Below are 6,899 nucleotides of genomic sequence, written 5' to 3'. Positions count from 1 at the left end.
AGAATACCAGAAATTACGAGTTGTAGCAGAGCTTCTTGTACCCCGGTTGGTACCTCCGTCGACAGAGGCTCCTAGTGCTCACCAAGGACTCCAATCACTCCACCAGACACCATCAGCACCGCAGTCCCCACGTCCAGCGTTACAGCTTGGCTGGGAACTCGCCATCTCCTACCCACCCTGGACCTATGACAAGGCTCCAGGCTCCAGTGGGTGAACCTCTCTTCCTCCAGAGAGTCAAGCAGGAACAGCTCTTAAAATAGGTTTGTGATTATAGCCCAGGGGAGTATACGGAGTATAGCAATCCCCAGTGTACATGCAGCCTTTTCCCCCACACATGAGACAGAGACTGTTGAGGGTAAAACAGGAACTCTAGGTTTAATGGCACACACTGGTCTTTTATACAGTTTTCCCCACAAGGTTACCGTCCAGGTGGACCTTGTGTGGCACAGGACACAAAGTCACAAAGCCAAGCAAAACAGTTTGTACAGTAAGACACTCCCAGATAATGTACACAAACCCTCCCCTCTGCTTGGGAGATAATTGAGTAAGATACTGTAATTAACTCAATTATTCCCAAGCAGAAACACCACATTTTTCACAAAGTACAGAAAACACCCCAAAACACCACATATCCCCTGATAGCCAGGATCTGGGTGAGCAACATATCCGAATATCACCCAGATCAGAGCAGGGGTTCATGAAATTCCTGGAAGTCATATTTGACAGACACAAGCATGGCTTCATGCCCAAAATAGTTCCAGAGAATTAGGCTGTGCGGCTGGTCTATTTCCAATAGTTCAAATACTGTTCAAATTACTGAATGAACAGGTGAATGGCCATAGTCTATGTTTTTCCCTGGTTTGTGTGTTTAAATGTACCCAACGCCGCTGCATTTGTATGAAAAGAGATGAATTGCTGGCAGTCTGGAAGTACCAACAGTGTTCTTGCGAACTAGTGTCCAAAAATAATTTCAATGCGTTCAACGGCAAAACACTGCTGGCCGTTCGACCACAGCTTCTGGGAGGTAAACAAGCAGCACACTTCACATGCAGGGTGGTTGGTTGTTCGGCATTTTGTTCGGCTAATTGAATGGCATTATTCTGGTTGTGATAGAAGCTTAATTCACTGAACCAAGATATAATTTTACAGAGTATGAGTCAGAACGATAGTTTTGCACCAACGACTCTAATGCGCTAAATGTTACAGAAAAAGCCGTATGGCCCCATATAAGGATAATAGTAGAAATCACAGCTTGACCCGCAGTATCTATTGGTAAGTGAGTTTATAGAGTATTACCCTACAACTGGAAAGGAAGTTGTTATCTAGGGCGAGTATTGCCTAATCTACCTAAGGGAAGACTGAGAAATCGAAGAAATGTTGTTACTATTAAAACCAGTACAACTGAAAAGGTCCTATCTATATTTCCCCAGGTAGGAGTGGGATTGGCTTTAACTAAGATAAATCAATTAGCCGAAGTATTAGATAATGCCTTGAATTATTCCAATGATGCTATCTCCAAATTAAATGTCAAACAAATCCACATTAGAATGATGTTCTTACAGAACAAAATGGCCTCCTTTTGTAGCATCAAAAGGAGGAGTGTGTGCTTTAATTAAGGAGCAATGCTGTGTATTTTTTAAAGATAGAAGTGGAGACGTAAAAACGGACTTAGATAAAATTGGAGAATTTCAGAATAAATGACGCCAGGTTATTGATAAATGGGATCCAATAAATCTTGAAAGATTGCTGGGTTCACTTGGAGCAAAACCGGTGACTGGTCTGGTATCTGCTATGATCATTCACATGAACAGAAATTAATGAACACATGGATCACCATGCAACAAACTCCATCTGGTCACGGAATAATTTATTAATTGATTCAGGGAGGACTGTAAATGATGAACAAGTGCCTTAGCTCCCCAGCAGCCATCTTCTATCATACCTTAAATTGTATATAAGGTATGTGTTTTTCACATAGAGGTGGGCAGTCTTCTTTGACACTCTCCTTGTGCACAAGCAATAAAGGAATCTGCGTATTCAACTCTTGTATGGAACCTGTGTTTTACGTTATTGAGCATTTCACAAAACCTACTGGACACCGCTCCTTTTGAGCAACCTACCAATCTGATCTTAAAAGCCGCTATTTACTTGTTTTTTATGGGTTTCATAGACCTAAAGAGTTCAGAGTCGCTAATTATTCAGATAATGCTAATTGCCTAAAGATACAAGATTAAATTAAGACAAACTATTATTATATCTTATCACTAAAACATACCAAGACCAGTCAAATAGGACCCCCGGTAGAAAGTCCTTTTTACCCATCAAATACCTATTCGTGTGCAGTAAAGTTACTTGATGATCTCATCAAAACATTTGCTGTTAAACTCCTCTATTCTCCATTACAATTGTTGCATGGAAACCCTCCCACTACACAAAAATTCATTGTACATACCAAATATCAGAATTCTAATTCAGACATGCATTTAATACCATTGCACTGCAATTTGTCTACATGAGAATTAAATAAAGTATTGCATTTTCCCTCTTTTTTATAGGCCTAACCAATCAATGTTTATGTTTTTTATTACGCACAATTCTTTCTGCACTATTGACCTATATTTCCCAACAACAAATAAAAAGGTTTGTAGTTCTGGGAAGGGTTATCCAACTGTTATAACCTGGAGCCCCTCCCCTTACGTGCTGTTGATGCAGCATTGTTGCCCACTCTCCTCCCTCTTTCTATAACAAACTCACGCCTAGGTGGGCCCTCTTCTTTTTCAGCACTAACCACTCCTCCATCTTGGCACACCACAACTGACTTTTAGGTATCTAGTTACACACATTTCTCTGTGTACTATCAGCCTATGGTTCCCGATCACAAATGTATACATACATATCTATATATTCTCAAGTATCAGTCGCAGATTTTTGGATGATTTGCATGCAGTGCTGAAAGCCAGCATGGCATGCAGCTCCTTGTAATGGTATTTCAATGTCTTTAGCTAGATTGTGGTGTGAGCAGGGTTACAGCTCACAGCAGGAAACCCAGTAACCAATAGATACCTGGAGATTCACCTCAGTTAGCTGGAGCCATTGTTAGTAGCCACAGACGTTTTGATGAGTTGCATGCAGTGCTGAAAAAAATGCATAATAAATTCATGCATGTTTTCATTAGGGGCATATTTACTAAACATTTTTTTATTTGGGCAGTGGAGTGTCCTATTAATTACACTTTAAATTCTAGCATATCGAAAAAACGAATTGCCAAATTAAAGCAAATTTAGCTAATTTTGAGAGATTCATCTATAGTCATAACTTGAATATTTTATTTAGCATTAATTTCAGAACTCAGATTACAGTATGCTCCAATACTGAATAATCATGTGTGTATATATGTGTGTTAACACGGTGCGCCTCAGTGATGTAATATTTAGTGAATATGTGTTCATAAAATATATCCACATCAATAGAACCCACACAAAACACTGTAAATGCATGAACACATTTGTAGAAACATAGAATGTGACAGTAGGTAAGAACCATTCGGCCCATCTAGTCTGCCCAATTTTCTAAATACTTTCATTAGTCCCTGGCCTTATCTTATAGGTAGGATAGCCTTATGTAAGCATAAGGCTTACATAAGGCTATCCTTACTATAAGATAAGTTATAGTTAGGATAGCCTAACTATAACTTATCTTATACTGTGTAAACCTCTACCATACTGTGTAAACCTCTACCACTTCAGCTGGAAGTCTATTCCATGCATCCACTACTCTCTCTGTAAAGGAAGTTTTATCCTGTAGTCCATTAGCCAGTTTAGTAGCCCTTCTTTGAACTCTCTCCAAAGTATCAATATCTTTCTGGAGATACGGTCTCCAGTACTTCGTACAATACTCCAAGTGAGTTCTCACCAGTGTTATGGCATGAGTACTTCCATCTTTCTACTGCCAATACCTCTCCCTATACAACGAAGCATTATGCTAGCATTTCCTGCTGCTCTATTACATTGTCTGCCTACTTTTAAGTTATCTAAAATTATTACTAGTGATGTCGCGAACATAAAATTTTCCGTTCGCGAATGGCGAACGCGAATTTCCGCAAATGTTCGCGAACGGGCGAACCCGGCGAACTGCCATAGACTTCAAAAGGCAGGCGAATTTTAAAACCCACAGGGATCTTTCTGGCCACAATAGTGATGGAAAAGTTGTTTCAAGGGGACTAACACCTGGACTGTGGCATGCCGGAGGGGGATCCATGGCAAAACTCCCATGGAAAATTACATAGTTGATGCAGAGTCTGGTTTTAATCCATAAAGGGCATAAATCACCTAACATTCCTAAATTGTTTGGAATAACGTGCTTTAAAACATCAGGTATGATGTTGTATCGATCAGGTAGTGTAAGGGTTACACCCGTTTAACGCACCGCAAACAACCGCAAACAGTCCATTTGCACAAGGTTGGATACCAAGCTAGCCATGTCCCATTCCTTGTCCTCACTGATGTCATTGAAGGTCTCTTCCTCCACCCAGCAACGTACAACGCCAAGGGTCCCCGAAAGGTGACAACAAGCCCCCTGTATTTTTTTTTTAAATGTACACTACTGTTACACCAGATATGAGTTGCACTGGTGTGACACTGTGCTCTGGCAGGCCCTGAAACGCACACATGTGAAGGAAACTGACTGCTATTATTTCACAGTCAAATTTCTAGTTTTTTTTTTAATGTACACTACTGTTACACCAGATATGAGTTGCACTGGTGTGACACTGTGCCCTGGCAGGCCCTGAAACGCACACGTGTGAAGGAAACTGACTGCTATTATATTACAGTCAAAAAAGTTTTTGTTTTTTTTAAATGCAAGCTATTGTGACACCAGATATTAGTGGTGGCACTGGGAACACCTTAAAAATATTGGATATCGCTAAAAATCTTGATCACTATATACTTTCTCTACAAACCTCTAAAACGAACCAAACTACTCATCCATCCGCTATACCACTTTATCCCACCTAGAACTAGTGCCCAGTTAAAATACTTGACTCTTACTTACCCACACTCAGTCATGCCACACACATTTCACCACTACTCTCACTGAATCCCTCTGACTACGGCTAAATTCATCTTCTACATCAGAACACTACTCCTAAGATTGGGTTGTATCCATGTCTCGGGTCTTTCATTTAGAATAGGGGCAGCTTCGTTCTCCTTCAACACTGACACTCCAGTGCATATTATTAAAAGATTGGGCAGATGGTCTACAACCGATATATTCCTCATCCCGAGAAAGAAATGAGGAAAGCTTTTAAAAGTTTGGCATTGTAAATTTGATGCAATAAGTGTGTTTTTCTTTAATACCTTTTCACCCTCTTTGCATGAACCCGATTTAAATATATTACTAATATGTTTCTGAACATATATATTATATTATTCACTCACTCACTCACTCACTCTCTGGGCCGGCCTAAGACATCATGCTGCCTAGGTCCAACCAGGGCCGGTGCTTGGATTTTTAGGTACATAGGCGAAGATGCATTTTTCCGCCCTCCCCCTCCCCCAAAATAAAATCTTCACCTATGTGCCTCTTAACCAGCCCCTCTCCCCTCCCCGACCATTAGTGGTCCCTTCCCTGTCCCTTAGTGTTCTTCTCCCCTCCCCCATCTTTTCCCTGTCTCTTGGTGTTTCTCTCCCATTCCCTCCCTGTCCCTTGGTGCACCCCACACCCCTTTAGTGGTCACACTTCCCTTCCTGGTGTGCCTCCTACCTCTATTGTTGCATTGCCGAGCGGAGCAGATCCCCTAAAGGAGCTTCAGTTTTCTGTACCCGGCCGAACTGACAGGGAGTGCTCTTTCTGTGAGCACCTCCTGTCAGTCTGGCCATGTACAGGAAACAGAAGCTCCTGTACCGCGCTCTGCTCCGCTACACTCTGTACACACTGACAGTCACACACTCAATGACAAACACACAGACTTCACTGACAGACACAGACTCATTCATTGACACTGACAGACCCACACTGATTGACACTCATTGACAGACACACTGATAGTCACACACAGACTCAATGACAAACATACTCTCACTGATTTGACAGACACACACTCATCATACACTGACAGACACACTCATACACTCACATTCACACACACTCATACAATCACTCACATACACACAGACGCACTCACTCACACACACACACTCAGTCACTCACAGACAGACGCTGTCTCTCACAGACAGATGCTGTCACTCACAGACACACACGCTGTCACTCACAGACAGACTCTGTCACTCACAGACACACACTCTGTCACTCACAGACACAGACACACACACTGTCACTCACAGACAGACACTCACACACAGACACACGCTGTCACTCACAGACACACACGCTGTCACTCACAGACACACGCTGTCACTTACAGACAGACACTCACACACAGACACACGCTGTCACTCACAGACACACACGCTGTCACTCACAGACAAACGCTGTTACTCACAGACACACACTGTCACTCACAGACACACACACTGTCACTCACAGACACTCACACACAGACACATGACATACATTCACTAATTATTTTAATAAATAAAAATTTTCCACCCAGCCTCCCTACCTGGAGAGCTGGTGTGGATGATGGATCATTCCCTGTGGTCCAGTGGGGCTGCTGGGCGGCGTGCGGCAGTGGTGTGATCAGGCGCGGCGAGGGAGCTCTAATCTCACCGTTCTGCTCCCTCGCGGGCTGTCTGCTGATACCGCGGGAGCCAGAATATGACGTCATATTCCGGCTCCCTCGGCATCAGCAGACAGCGCGTGAGGGAGCAGAGCAGTGAGATTAGAGCTCCCTCGCTGCGCCTTATCACATCACAGCACTGCCGCGCGGGGGTCCAGAT

Source organism: Pelobates fuscus, chromosome 1 (assembly GCF_036172605.1).
Source record: "Pelobates fuscus isolate aPelFus1 chromosome 1, aPelFus1.pri, whole genome shotgun sequence".
Classification (NCBI taxonomy): domain Eukaryota; kingdom Metazoa; phylum Chordata; class Amphibia; order Anura; family Pelobatidae; genus Pelobates; species Pelobates fuscus.
Note: the sequence above shows the minus strand (reverse complement) of the source record.